A 16,574-nucleotide genomic window follows, 5' to 3' on the forward strand; every position below is an offset into this window, starting at 1 on the left:
AGCAGAGAGAAAGAAGGAGCTTATACCCTTTAGAACAGCATGGATGGAACTGGAGAGCATTATGCTAAGTGAAATAAGCCAGACGGTGAGGGACAAATACCATATGATCTCACCTTTAACTGGAACATAGTCAACAAAAGGAAAAAGCAAACAAAATATAACCAGAGACATTGAAGTTAAGAGCAATCTAACAATAGCCAGAGGGGACAGTGGGGAGAGGGGATTACAGGAGCTACTATAAAGGACACATGGACAAAATCAAGGGGGAGGGTGGAAGTGGGGGAGGGAGGTGGGTTTGGCTGGGGTGGGGTGGAGGGATGGGGGAAAATGCAGACAACTGTAATTGAATAACAATAAAAATTTAAAAAAATACACTAGTCAGTAGTATTCACAGCTCATTTGGCAAAGGGTAATTGCCCCAAATGATTTTCTCCTGAAAAAGTGGATCCATTGTAATCAGAAAGCAGTGTCCGTTGTATTTTGTCCTCCAAAGCAACCTCAGTTTGGGTACTTTCCTGAAAATATTTATGTCCCTTTTTGTCTAGCCATTTCTCCATAATATTATGGTTTAAACACATTCGCATTTCATTGGTTAAATCAAATTAAAATCAAAATCTGTATTCAGATTTCTTTGGAAGGATTAGTGGATATGTAAAAGGAAAGCACACTGTAATTTATGTCTTGGCCTATCTCTGAATCCCTCTTTCCTTCTGAGCAGAAACAGATTTCTTAGAAAAATATCCTGCTTGCTGTCTGCTTTTTAACATTTGTTCTAAGGCTTAATGTAAGAAAATATCTCTAAAATATAAATCCATATTATATTTTTCAAAAGATTATACTTTTTTTTTACCTTCCATGTTATAAAACTTTTGCTGTTATAAAAAAGGGAATTAGTGGTGTGACATTACTTTTTTTTTTTTAACTCTGTAGTCCTTTGTGTTGGATTAGAAGCCTGAACAACTGCCTTCTGGGGTGAGACTAGCCATTACTGTCTGAGTAATTTCAGGCAAGTCACATCCTTTCTCAGAGGGAGCTTCGGGTCGCTCAGTTATGAAACTGAAAGTGGTCATCTGAAACTCACAGGACTGTGTGGAAAGTAAGACTGCGCTGTATGTATATGAAAGCTATTTGGAAAATGGAAGTGGCATCCAAAAATGCTGTTGTGGCTATTGCCAACATAATTGTGTGCGTGTGATTAAGTGTGTTTAGTTCATTGGCATGTACGTAGGTGAAATAACGGTCCTGCCTTACGAGGATGATGTCACAAATTGTTGGATGAATTTTGGGCTTGACATTTTTAGGTAAGACTCTACTCTCTGTCCTTAGGAAACACTATTCCCTTGGTTTTCCTTTTTGTTTTCTCAGTCATTGGAAGCAGACAGTCCAGGCTTCCCATCAAACATTTCAGTTTGGATCCCACTCCTGCTTCCACTGGCTTTGTGACCGTTGGGCAGTTTGCTTGATATTTGTAAACCACATTTTCTGAGTCTGTAAAATAGAGATCATATTTATGCCATTTCTTTTTTTAATGTAATCTGTATGAAAATACCTTTAAGATTAATTCATAAATAATGCAAAAGTGGTCAATTCTCTTAAATGTTAAAGAAATGGAAAACCTTCAGTTTTAGGCAATCCACAGTAAATTAAAGTTTGAGTTCAATTGTATCCAGGTCTAGCTTTCCTCATCTATGGATGGATTTCAGACATACAATGAGTCACTTCATCACCAGCTTCCATACTTTACGCCAGTCAGATAAACAACCTGATAATAAACATATCCTTTCTTCCCTTTTGTTTCTTGAGAAAGCCAAATATTTGAGGAGAGAAGTACAGGTGAAGAAGAATGCTTGCTGAAAACTTGTCCCAAGTGCAAAAAAAAAAAAAAACCGTCTGGGAAAAATTGTAATTTTACAGAACTGTTTATTTTCTCTATGGAGTAAAGCCACATGTAAATAAACAGGGGTCTATGTGCACATCAACTAATTAATCTTTAAGGAATATAAATTAGGTAAATTTTACATCAGGGTAAAATTTGAAACAGACTAAAATAGGAATATGTGGATAGAGCTTTGCAATTTCTCAAAGTGTTTTTGTGTCAGTCCTGAAAAGATTACAGATTGGAATCTGTCCTCCATAGGTCTTACATGGGAACATTGCAGAGGCCAGATATGACCTAGCAGCCAGCCACGCACTGTTCTGATGGGATTACTCATCAAATTTAGTAGATAAACAAAATGCCTGCTGGTTACTTTCTATTTAAAATAATTAATCAACTTGTAAAGAGTTTTGGCAAACCTAACACTTGGTAAACACTTCTTAAAAACACCCAGTGTTGTGCTTTTGAACAGTGTAGTAAAATTATTGGATGGAACTATATTCAGATTTTTAAAAACAAATCTTGCTTAATTCAGGTTTTATCAGCTTTAATACTTATTTTGATGTATAGCTTGCTACAACTGGCATTGCACACCTTAACCCCTAAAATCAGCAGCTTTCCTATTAAGTGGGGAATGTTTACTTTAGAAATCCATCAGTAGAAAGTTACCATGTATAGTGGGTATTTTGAAGAGAATCTAAATGGAACAAAATGGACCACCATGCCTATATTTTTCATTATTTCTTTGCAGACTTATTTCTTTGCGCACTTATTTTATAATCACAGTACTTACGGATACCTTACTGTGTGCCAGGTACAATGTTAGACATGAACTATTTTAATCTTCATAAGAGCCCCATGAGATACCCATCACTGTTATGTCCAATTTCCAGATGAGAAATCTGAGACACGGGGAGGCTAAAGGTGTTTCTCAGTGTGTTACCCACTAACACACTGAGAAAAAGAAATACAATCTAATGTGTTTCAGTAATTCAAAAGGTAGTTATGCAATCTTTTCTAACTGATGTTTACAAATATAAAGTTTTAACTACTAAGTTTTATTTTAAACTCTTGAAGTACATTTCCTTGTATACACTAAGTAGTCTCAAATCTGTTAATGTTCCTTCCCACTCTTAGCCTCTCCCAAGCTGTAGCCTGAATGTAGATCCTCACTAATAAAGAAGCTTTCTTTAACCAAGTCCATTATTCAAAGATCTCTTCAATCTTATCTCTCCCAAGGAACTTCCAAGTGATTAAAATGGCAGTATTGACTTTGACATTCTCTGACGCATGCAATGCTTATGAAATACTTCTTACTCATAAATATACATTTTTTATTTTATTATATTCGCAGTTAATTAAATATTTATATGTAAGTATATTGTGTTTTTAATTTTTCTATAAAATATGAATTTCTTCAGTTACAAGAGTATAGATGGTAAAGACTACAGTTTAATTCCCTTGAACTTTACTTAGCACCACATTAACACAATGAAGTGCTCTATCTTTTCTGTAACTATGATAATAAAAGATCAAAATAAAATTAGAATTACAATGATCTTTTCTTGTATAACTTTATGATTTTAAGTTGGTAAGGTGTCATTTATATTAGACAAAAATAGTTTATAGTTAGATTAACTATCTCTGTTACAGCAAAATGTAGGATCCTAATTAAAAAAAAAAGAGGTGAAAAGTTCATTCTCTAGCTCAGGGAATATTTTATTTAATCTTTGTCTTTAAATAAATTTAGTATGTTCTTTTTAATTCTCAACTTTTATTTGACTGAGCACTGAATATGAATTCTATCCTGTTGGGGGAAAAGTGTAAATCCTGACCCATTCTGGCAAAAATCATCTATTGTGGAATTTCCTTAATTCTGGTAACACTCAAACACTGAAAATCAAGCTTATGCCAGCTTTTCTTTTTGAATGATAGTGATTAAATATTTTGTGAATATGAGGTTCTTGAGAGGATGTAATCAAAACATTTTTTTCATAAAAAGAATAGCTATTCCATTTATTCTAAAAAGGAGAATTCAGAGACTTAAGTGGGTCAATGTGAGCCATAAAACAGAAATAAAAAGATAACTAAAGAAGAATTATCTGAATAGTTCACATATATCAGAACATTTAAGGTTTATTTCCATTTTCTCTTTATTCATTTTATATTTGCTTAAATTTCTTCCACATTTATGTGTGCTAGAAAAACATATTCCCCAATAAATAGATGTTTAGTCTGTTTTTTATTGATTTTATATACATAACAGTTTTATTACAACAAACATATAGCCCCAAACTAATTATTTTTATACTTATCATTTCAAAAAGTATTGCATTGGAATTACTCTAGGACTCTTATGTCATGCTAATTTTGTACCAGGACTTTAGGTAGATGATTAAAAATATTCTAGCATTTGCATAATTTAACAGATTAAGAAGAAGTATTTAGAAAAACATTCCAGGGCAATTTACTTGTTTTGAACATCTGGTTAACAGCTGTAGTAATAAAAGTTAACACAGCAGTAACCATCTTTTACACTGATCTCCCATGCACACACAAACACTAGGAAGGATTAACTACTATTAATTCTTGCTTCCTTTTGCTATAAGAATTTGCCTAAAAAGGGAAAAGAAGATTTGAGAATTCGTTTTCTTTTTAAGATTTTTAGAGTGAGGGGAAGGGAGGGAGAAAGAGAGGCAGAGAAACATCGACATGAGAGAGAAGCATTGAGGTTGCCTCTGGTAGGTGTCTCCACAGCAGGAAAAAACCCACCACCCAGGCATGTGCCCTGACCAGGAATCAAACCTGTGTGTGACCTTTCAGTTTGGGTGATGGCGCCCCACCCACTGAGTCACACCAGTCAGGACTAGATTTGAGAATTCTTAACTGTAGAATGTCATCTGAAATTTATATGGAAAATGTGAATAACACTGATTAAAATCAGATTTTAACTTCATATTAATTGAAAAAAGCTAACTTGACAGTTGATACACATAGTTATGATAGAATTTCCTTGAAATTTATATGGACACATTAATTTAATTTTTCAGGTTAATATTTTTCCCTTTACTTCTTTAAATTAAAAAAAATTATTGCTCAATTACACATTTTAAACAACAATGTTATAGTAGTGGTTAATATATTTAGCAGAATATTAATGTTGAATTAATTAGTAGATAAGGACTAAGCACACACAATTCTATATGTTTAATGTATTTGTTAGATTAAAAATTTTGTATGTACAATATATAAATATCTAAAGTATGTTTTAATGCTTCAAATTTTTACTTTTTCAAATCAATCTATTTGTATTTTTCTGTTTTTATTTACTATGTGGATTGATAACTTAGGGATCTTTCAATTAAAAATGTTAAATGAACTTGCATGCTCAGATCCTGGTACAAAACGGGTATTTTTTTCTCATTTGATTTTTAAAATAATCATTATACTCTCAGTTATTAGAAAACACTGAAAGTCGGTGTAGCGAATTTTCCAATGAAATAATTCAAATCATTCAAATTTATACCCCTTCTTTTTATAATTTTATTCCCATCTTCAGTCCACATTCTCAATCCATGGGTGAAACCTTCTGTGGATCAAAAATATGTGGGAAAAAAAGTTACATTGTTGTCGATGTGCATTATGTAGTTAGGCTTACTTACAATGGCTTCTGTATTAAACAGGTACAGACTTTGTTTCTTGTCATTATTCCCTAAATGGTATAGTGTAACAACTATTTATACATTTACATTAGGTATTATGAGTAATCTAGAGGTGATTTAAATTATAGGGGAGGCTGTGTGTAGGTTATGTACAAATACTACACCATTTTATATAAGGGACTTGAGCATCCCCATGCTCTGGCATCTGTGGGAGTCCGGGAACCAGTTCTTCGTGGAGACTGAGGAATAACTATATCTAAATTTCTAGGCATACAAAAGGAATACTTAGTAGAATGGAGACAAAGTTAAATTTCTTGTAAAGTCAACCATAATGGACTTATCTGAAGATGTCTCATCTCGAACTAAATGCTTCAGTAGCATAGCAAGATATTTTATTTTATACTTATATAGTAATTCTTGTTTTTAAGCTTTTGTCAACAAATAGGATTGAGTTTTGCCATGTGCTTCTTCTCTTTAGCAAAAAGTTAATTTAGTTCATGTCATGTTACAATGGTTGTAGGTGGCATATAAAGAATTCATTTGAAATAAGTAATTGGTTGAAAGTAAATCATGATTCATGTTTTCCTTCTTAGTTTAAGATCATGTTGCAAAAATGAAATTACATATAATAAAAGCATATACATAGCATGTCAGTGTGATGTAGTATACTGAATTCACTGATTTTATATAAAAACGTTTGTTTTGCAACTTAATTTTCTGGAAGTGTCTCTAGGTATGCTATTATATGAGCTAGTAATGGCAAACAGTATTTATCACATATAATATGTTCTTGGCCTTGAACTCAGAGTTCTGTAATAGAAATAAGGAATATATTTAATAAATACCCAAAATAAGTTTATTTAAGATTTTTGCTGTTGTTGGGGTGAAGCAAACACTCTAAGGGGTCAAATAGAAAGGATCAATGTGCCCATGGCCATTAGGATTTAGATTGGACTTTCAGAGATTGGGAAGAATATAATTTAGGTGAACGAAACAGCTTTAACAAGGTTCTTAAGGGAATGGTTACGGACTATGGAGTGGTATAGAGACTGGTGTAGAGCTATGGGTGCTGTGTAGACTGAGGTGGGATAGATTAGACAATTCTTTATTTAGTCTAGGAAACTTGGATTTTAATTTGAAGAGAACAAAGCACCTTAGAGGGAATTTGATGATCATGGTGGGAGGCAGGCAAGCAATTATCATGAAAGTAGAGGTTGAACAAGGTTTAAGTTAGCAGGATTTTACTATCTGGGTAGAGATATAGGGTACCGGATGCCTTAAGCAGACCAGTGATAGGACTTCTGCAATAATCCAAAGATAATGTAACTAAATCAATAGTAACCAAAACGCAATGATGAAAAGCAGTGTGATCAGTTTGAAATATTTAAAATGATGTAAGGAGATACATGTTTTAAATGAACTACCAGAGGGAAAGGAAAGGCTTGAGTTTTCATGATTATGGCATAGGCACAAGTTAGAAATTTGCCAAGGCGGGAGCTTATTCAAGTAAAATATAGTTCTGAAATGATGAGTTTGAGGTTTTGGCAGATAATTAAATTAGCAATATCCTCTGAAAAAGCAATACTTTCATATTATAGTTCTGTCACTTAACAGCTATGGGACTCGCCACATAAATAATTATACAAATCTAAGGAGCTCACAGTAGTTGTTTTCATGTAAGGGTGCTTAATAAATTTTGGAGGAACATAGTAAATAGTTGGAGAAAGTAATCTAAATTAATTGTCAGAGGAATAAATTATTCTGTGTGACTAAAAATGACAATAATCTAAGATGGAGAATTGAGGTGAAGTTTACAGGGCAGGCGAGGATTCCTAGGAGTCCTCAAGAGCAGTGATGAGGTGAAAGGAAAAAGATCCTCAGGCTGAAGTAAAGAATTTTGGGTGAGGATTTAGAAGCTGTTGTCACAGGACATGCATTTTAGAAGCTGTATTTTTTTTTTAAAGCATTGTGGAATCTAATGTTTACAATAAAAATAGGTCCTGGCCAGGCGGCTCAAGCAGTTGGAGCATCATCCCGCACACCAGAAGGTTGAGGGTTTATTCCTGGTCAGGGCACGTATCTAGGTTGTAAGTTTGATCCCTAGTCTGGGTACATATGGGAGGAAATTGAATGATGTTTCTCTCTGTAAAATAAATAAATAAACAATCTCAGATGAGGATTAAAAAATAGTGCTATGCAATGTAAAAACAGTAAGAATAGTCAAAATATAAAACTTTTTCTTCTTTCAGTATTTCTTAAACACTGCTTTTTTGGGGTCATTGAGTTAAAGATCAAGATCTCTGTACACAGAAATGGCAAATATGTGTTTTTAAAATAATGTCAGAATATAAAATCCACCCATTCTAGAGAGTTTATCATATATAAACTATCATTTTCAGTCTTGCTAAACAATCTATTATGCACACACATTAATGTTATCATAATAGACATGAAAGTAGTGCTTATCACTTTCCTTTATTGACTTTCACAAACTAACTATAAAATCACTATTCTAGAATGTCAGGGGGCTTTAACGCAGTCCCCCGGTCCACCATGGATGAAGAATAAGTCTACCAAGACATGATCTGCTTGGGGAGGAGAGGTGGCCATCTCTCAAAGGAGAAGGGCCCAGAGCCTTTCCCTCCATGGGCTTTTATTAGGTTCATTCACATAGGAATGCAGATAAAGCTCATCAATCATTGTCAGCCAGTAAGAGTTAAACAATACAGGATTTACAGAGAACTTTGAGGGCTTATTCTGAGTTACAGCCAATTAGTTGGAGGGCCATAACACTTTAGGCGCCAGACTCATCTCAGGTCTGGACCCTTATCTTTTAAGCTGAGGGTACAAATTAAGTAGGTTTCACAGGAATGTATGTATTTTTCTTAGGCCTGATTCCCCAGGGAATCCGCCCCTCCCAGCACAGGACTGCACTGCTCTCTGTTATTGCTTCAGGCTTAAGTCAGACCTGAGAGAAGTAAGGCAGTCAAGAGATTAGGAGACTTCTTGCAGACAGAATGAGGACTCTGGCTATTTCAAAGTCAAGGGGCAAGGGTCCATCACCCCCTTTTTCTACAGCCCCCCGAGTCCTTCCCTGCGAGTTTATTCTTGGTGACCAGAACCTGTCTTAGGTTGATCCTCCCTTGAGGATTCTTACCCGTCATTGGCTAACTGGCCAAGCTCAGGGCCAAACAGGGTGAAGTAGGCAGAGGTGGCACTTCTGCCAGGGAGATACACTTTGTCTCCTTAGTGGCTTATGGTCCCAACTCTGACTCAGCCTTAACCATGGGGGGTTACAGCCTCTGAGACCAAGCAGGGTGGTTCCCAACACTAGAATATTCACTTATGGGGAGGATGAAAAGAAAAATAATTGACACCCAACATTTCAAGAATCGGTGTTATTTCCATAAAAGTCCTAGAGGAAAACATTGGCATGAAAATCTCAGACATTCCATGCAGCAAAATCCTCACAGACACGTCCCCTAAAGCAAGGGACATAAAGGAAAGAATATGAACAAATGGGACCTCATCAAAATAAAAAGCTTCTGCATGGCTAAAGAAAACAGCACTAAAATACAAAGAGAACCAACAGTATCAGAAAACATATTTGCCAATGATACCTCAGACAAGGGCCTGATCTTCAAAATATATAAAGAACTCACATGACTCCACTCCAGGAAGACAAACAACCCAATTAAAAAATGGGCAAAGGACTTGAACAGACACTTCTCCAAGGAAGACATACAGAGGGCCCAGAGACATATGAAAAGATGCTCAGCATCACTAGCCATCAGAGAGATACAAATTAAAACCACAGTGAGGTACCATCTCACACCAGTCAGAGTGGCCAACATAAACAAATCAACAAACACATATTGGAGAAGATGCAGAGAAAAGGGAACCCCAGTGCACTGTTGGTGGGAATGCAGACTGGTGCAGCCACTGTGGAAAACAGTATGGAATTTCCTCAGAAAACTAAAAATGGAACTGCCCTTTGACCCAGCAATTCCGCTGCTGGAATTATACTCTCAGAGCCCTGAAACACCAATGCAAAAGAACCTATGCACCCCAATGTTCATAGCAGCACAATTTACAATAGCCAAGTACTGGAAGCAACCTAAGTGCCCATCAGCAAATGAGTGGATCCAAAAACTATGGTACATTTACACAATGGAATTCTATGTAGCAGAGAGAAAGAAGGAGCTTATACCCTTTGCAACAGCATGGATGGAACTGGAGAGTATTATACTAAGTGAAATAAGCCAGGCGGTGAGGGACAAATACCATATGATCTCAGCTTTAACTGGAACATAATCAACAAAAGAAAACAGCAAACAAAATATAACCAGAGACATTGAAGTTAAGAACAATCTAACAATAGCCAGGGGGAAGTGGGGAGGGGGCAGTGGGGAAATGGGATTACAGGAACTACTATAAAGGACACATGGACAAAATCAAGGGGGAGGGTGGAGGTGGGGGAGGGAGGTGGGATTGGCTAGGGTGGGTTGGAGGGATGGGGAGAAAAGGCAGACAACTGTAATTGAATAACAATAAAATTTTTTAAAAAAGAATTGGTGTTATTTATATCATGAAAAAAATGTCTCTAAGGTTTTTTTTTAGGTATGATGTAATCTTACATTCATTTCATCAGCCTATATCATTATACAAAGCAATAAAAACTAAAATAGAAAAATTTTAATAACATATTTTCTTTTAGTAATTTCAGTTCATTTTCCTCAAGTTTCAGAATCAGACAGGAAGAAAACTTGATTTTAAGAAAGAATTTAGATGGCCTTTCATAAACAATAAGTTATAATTTGTGTTCATTATGTTTCTATGTAGAACTGTAACTACCATTTCCCAAACAGTTACCAGAATATTTTAAAAAGCTGTTTGAAGTATTTCCTTATTTTGGAATCAACATTGTTTTAGAATTTTAAAAATGTATGGTTTACAAAAAATTGCACAGTATTTATGCATAAACAAATATATTTTAGTATTTGAATAAATCTTTGTTATGTATGAATAACTTTAGGGATTTTCAATTTAAGGTAATAGGATTAAAATTATCCATCCAGGTCCATGCGGCTGGCTTCATGCCTTTTAAATCACCTGGGTTTGCTGAAATCGGCCATTAATATCTGTATATGTTATGCCTGTAGAGACAGTGGTAAAAATTAAATTATTATGAAAGAAACATTTTACCTTTAAAGAAGATAGGATTATGAATAGCTCACTTGAAACTTTTGCTTTTATTCTTTGGCAGTCATTAATAGCTTTGAATAGAAATAATTTTAAAATAGAAATGCAAAAACTCTCAATGAGCAAATAGCCTTGATTTCCACATGAATTAAATATGAAGAGCAGAGTATGTGGCCTTCCATTGTTTAGTCTTCATCTAGAAAATGTGTTACTAAATATGTGAAAGCCTAAGATGAATCAAGTATTTTAGTGTATATAGTATGGTTTGTTTTCTTTAGGGTTTACATTATCTATAAATTACAAGTAGCCTAACCAAAACATCTGCAGTGTGTCAGTTTCTGTGCAATTCAATTTTCACTAAAAGCATGAGAGTCAATAGGAAAATCACCCTGTCAGCAAAACTTGAACTTAAAAGTTCCATTCATGGGGTAAAAGGATTATTTTTAAATGCAGCAGAACATAGTGATATGTGTCATTTCTGTTAATGATCAGTGTTCTCATTTATCCTAATTTATTTTCTTTTCCCTTGTATGTTCTACATTTGTAAAATAGAATAATTTTAAGCACATTTTTTATATTTTAAAATACCATCAATACATAAAGCAAATGGACTGTCACCCTCAAAAACCTTATTTTGGGGGTAATATGAAAATATTTGAAAAGCGTGTGAGATTTAGTTTTCACGCAGGTCTGGCCCAAAGGAGGAAGCAGAGAATAAGAGATGAAGTGCTGCTCGAGGGTTTACAGTGGCAGACCCGTGATCTGCGTCAAGGCGGCCTCTGGCCTGAGCGCGTGCCCTTCACCTCCGCCCTTCACTGCCTCCAAATCTCTGCTGGAAAATTACACAGGAGGAGGACAAGTGAGGGAGGTCCAGGGGTAGATGATGGATGGAGTATGGATTCAAGTAAGCTATCAGAACAGCTTTCATCAGATTTTAGAGTCTTACTAAATCTTTCTCTGTTTCCCCTTTTTTGGGTGTTGCTTGGGGACATATTTCTCAGTTTTTAATGTTCACCTGCTTAGTGTGTAAATCAGATTAGGCCTGTTTTGTCTCAGGATCTCTTCCCTAGGTGTTACATTCAGTCCTCCCTACCGACCAGGATATTTTAGGGGACTGTGCGTCCTGCTGAGGAGTGAGAGTGAAGCACTCCTCTGTATCAACCAACACTCCTCAGGTCATGGTATTTGGTGTTGATGGTTCTCTGTAGTCGCAGTTTGAGAGGTCATGGTGGTTTCATTTCTTTGCTGAAAATGGAGTTAGTCTTCCCTTTACTTTTACTTTATTGTGCCCATTGTGTTTCAAGGATTGAGAAAAGGTAAGGAAAATTGTTGGTCTTCTGTGGCCTTTAAGTGGAGTTCAAAATATTTTTCTCAGAAAAATATTTATCTAAATTAAAATTCTAAGATCTTAGTGCAGCTTGTATACATCTGGAGGAAACACACACACACACATCTATCCCACAGAGCTATGTTGAGGTGTAAAGAAGCTGACAAGCATGTGCAGTTTTCAGCCAAGTACGATACACAATAATAATTACACAATAATGCTTCACAGGCATCAATGTGACTTCATCACATAGTTGGGGCTTTTACTTTTGGCTAATATTAAATATATTTTTATTTCATTTTAAATTCTGAATTCAAATTAATAACTATAAATCATTTATTCTGAATTTTAAATTGATGAAATAAAATAATTGCAATAATTGATATTTAATCTTTGGAGTGAAATTTAATATCAGTGTATTTATGTAGTAAGCTTTGACATTATGAAAAGGTGTCACCATATTGATATACTATAAATTTATATCACACAAGCATAAATATATCAATGTCTAATTTCTACTTTCCTAAGTTTAGTAATGCAACATGATCTCTTAAAAGTTTATCTAACATTGAATGATCAATAGATATATTCTTAGCTTTAATATAGTGATGTTTAATTATTTGTCTGTACCCCAGCTAGAATATATTCATAGGCTTTATTTACCCTGACCTTAGATAAGGCACTTCCTGTCTGTGTGTCTCGTGTTTATCATTATTAAAATATATTGTATGCTGGAGGCAATTCGTCTTAGGACGTTTGAGGAGTTGACATCTTATTTACATAGAAAGAGGAAGGATTTTCTGATGTTAATAATGTGCTTTCTTTGATTAATTTTCATTTGTAATTGTCAAAATATTTTAGGTGAAAATATGCTTTAGGTGCAGCATAATGTGATAATAAAAGTGAAGGAATTTTAGTAGATGTGACACATTATAAGACTTGGAAGAAAGCAATGTTTTTTCACCACAAATACCTGTACTTAACAAGTAGACATAAGTAAAAACAAACAGCTATAAATAAAAACTGCCGTTACACAAATATGTATACACAAATTAATTTAGTGTCACAGGGGAAATTTAAATAAAAATCTTATCTTCTTGTTTTTGAGAAGTTTACCATATATCTTTTAGGGCTGACAAATCAAATCTAGAGGAAATGCTAAAAGAACTATGATTTAAATGTTCCTTGAGAGGGCAGTGATAATAGTATAGCTCTTGGTCTATTATACAGGGGGAAAGATGATTTCAACTTTAAATGACGTATGAGCTGGAACTTGAGGGCGCCTATGATTCCAGCCTATCTCAACAAGAGGAAGCTCTTCTGGGCAGAGGCACAGCCTAAGTAAGAGAATAGAGAGAGGCACAGAGAACAGGAGGGAGAAGAGAACTGCATTCAGTGGAACTTGCCATGGAAATATTAGCTCAGGTTAATCTTTTTTTTTTTTTCAGATTACCAGAACCAGTTAAGCAAAAGAGGCATCATTAAAAGCCAAGTGGTTTTAGCTTCAAATCATATGGTTTTCCAAAACTGTATTGGAGGAGCAGAGGAACATGCTTCATGTTCATAGATGAGTTAGGTTTTGCCTGGGGCACAGGGTGTAGATCAGAGAAAGATATAAGCTAGGAAAGTGAGTTTAAAGTTAAGGTTTTGGACACTTTTAGATGTACACATCTGCATAATTTTCCAAATTTTGAAAATTAATATAAACCAATTCTAACTTTAATACAGTTTAGTTATAAAGAATTGATTTTGTCAAGGTAAATTATTTTTTTTTTCTGAATTCATAGTTAGAAAGTGCAGGTGGTAGCTAGGAGTAAAATAACCTCTGTTGGGGAGAGGGAGATTTCCTCACTTTCTATGCTTCTTTAGTTTACAGCTGGACCAATAATAAAATAATAAAATTGACACAAGACTAAATTAACAGGAGGAGAAAAAAACTTTAATATATGCACACAGAAGAATCAAATATGATGCTCAGATCATAAAATATGACCCAAAGATATGTTCAAACTAGGCACCTTTTTATACTTTTTAGAAAAAGAAACAATAAATTTGTGAGAAATTGACAGGACAAAGAAAGTTAGTGACTATTGGAAATGAATCTAAGCACAATTTGGGTATTCATTAGTGAAGAATCTGAGCAAAGCTTGAGTAAGTAATACAAAGTTTGTTTATATACATCTTTTTGGCTCTGGACTTTATAACACTTATGATAGCTTGTCTTATTTTATTAATTTTTATTGTATTTTTCCCATTTCTAGAGCCTCCACCCATTCCCCTGCCCCTTCAATCACCACACTTGTCCATGTCCACAAGTCCTTTTCCTTTTTTGCTCAATCCCCCCAGCCTCTAACCGCCCTATCTCCAATAGCTGTCATCCTGCTCTCTATTTAGGAGCCTGTCTCTGTTTTGCTTGTTGATGTTATATGGTATTTGTCTTTCTCTGACTGGCTTATTTCACGAAGTATAATGTTTTCCAGGTCCACCCATACTGTCGCAAAGGGTAAAGTTTTCTCCTTTTTTTATGGCCAAGCGGTGTTACATTGTGTAAATGTACCATAGTTTTTTTATCTACTCATTTAATGATGGACACTTGGGCTGCTTTCAAATCTTGGCGATTGTAAATAATGCTGCAATGTACATAGGGGTGCATATGTTCTTTCAAGTTAGTGTTTTGTGTTTCTTCAGATAAATTCCCAGAAGTGAAATCAATGGGTCATAAGGCAGTTGCATTTTTACTTTTTTGAGGTATCTCCATATTGCTTTCCACAGTGGCTGCACCAATCTGCATTCCCACTAACAGTGCAAAGGGCGGTTGTATTTAAGGGGACAGAGGAGACTCAGAGAACTCTTCCTGCTCCTGCTGTTTTTCACATGACTTTAGTTTGAAATAATCAATATACTATTGTGGAATACCTTAAGGCAGCCTGCATTGGGCCCTGACACCTCCATTATTGCTAGTGATTTAAAGTTCAAGCTTAAAGTCATGTTTCCTTTTGATGATTTTCTAATTAGATTTATCATAATCTAAAAATTTTAAAGAATTATGGAGGGGTCCTTTCTCTTTGCCATCTCACCATTTGGCTTTCCACACACCACCAATACTTATTTCTTTGTTCCACTTTTGCATTTGTATAAAAAATATATTATACATATTTATTCAAAATGTTTTGACCTAAATAGTACCCTCTTTTAATATTGTCCTCTAACATTTTATTGTTTGTTTCCCAAATGAAAGTACTCTTTCTTATAAATGGTGTTACCTTTCTAGAATGCTAATGCAATAATGAAACTAATACAGCTAAATCATGGCCAAAGAACTGCTATTTAAACATCTACCTATGTTGTGAATCTGTTTCAAGCTACATTATTATGCACATGCTTTTGTTTTTAATATTTATGTGGTTTCCATTCCTTCCTACCTAAATTGTAAAACCCCCCAGGATGGTGACAGTATCTCACTACTTTTATGTCCTCCATATATCTTGGTACAATGTACTTTTTAAAGTATGAGTGTTGAATTAATGATGCAGTTATGTGCATATTATTTGAGTCATGTGACATCTCTAAGTTACCAAGGATCTTGAGTCTATTAAGCCTACACTTAAACGACACTAGCTTCCTTAAAAAGGATAAGCTTATTGTAAATTCTGATAGTCTGTAATTTAATTTCCAAAAAAAAAAATAATGCAGTTACTCGGGAGCCAAGCATTTCAGAATATTGTTTATTCTAATCACATTTTGCTGCTTATTACCAGTTAATCTTAAATAAATCCTATTCTGTGCACATCTTTTCTTTTTGGCAAAGGGTACACATAAAGAGTAAGTATTTCATATATTAATTTTTGGCAAGAATACTTACTTGATATTGGCAAAGTTCTGTTGTTTCTTTTATTCAGATATTTGTACTTCTTAAATGCCTCAAACAATATGTGTATAATATAAAACTGAAATTTATTATTTTATGCTGCATATGGATTTTTTAAGTAGTAAAAGATTTATTGTCCTCAGTACATTTCTACTGGTTCTGGCTGAGTACAAATCTTTGATACTCTCAGTTTTCTTAAGAATTATTTTCTTGAGTTATTTTATTTTATTACTTTAGACTCTAACTTAGAACCTTATTCATGGGATGTTACTTCGCCTTTTTACTTTTTTCCCCACCTAAATATTTCAAGGGAATATTTAGAATTTATTGGTATAAATGGAACCATAGGAATTTTTCCAGTAATTTCAAGTAATAGTAAAGAGGGTTACATAAAAAGATACATCCAAATTTCTTTACTGGTTTTATTCACTTACATGAAATTTTTAAAAATAAATCCATAGCATGAAGTATAATCCAGAAAAAACACCTGATATTGAGAATCTATCCATTAATTAAGCCATCATAGAGAATGCCATCTTGTCTGTTTAAGTCATACTGAATCAAAAGAGAGGCCAAACTATCTTTGCTCACGAATGACCTTTGTTTTTTATTTTGCTCGCTGATTTAAAGCACATTCTC

The 16,574-nt window shown here is 34.5% G+C and overlaps 1 protein-coding gene across 2 annotated transcripts in view; it reads left to right on the plus strand.

Annotated features, from left to right (window-relative positions):
• The window catches only part of ADGRB3 (adhesion G protein-coupled receptor B3), a 693,569-nt gene that overhangs the window by 17,198 nt on the left and 659,797 nt on the right, over positions 1-16,574 (plus strand). The window lies entirely within an intron of this gene.

The sequence above is a fragment of the Desmodus rotundus genome, chromosome 11 (genome assembly GCF_022682495.2).
Source record: "Desmodus rotundus isolate HL8 chromosome 11, HLdesRot8A.1, whole genome shotgun sequence".
NCBI classification, from domain to species: Eukaryota; Metazoa; Chordata; class Mammalia; order Chiroptera; family Phyllostomidae; genus Desmodus; species Desmodus rotundus.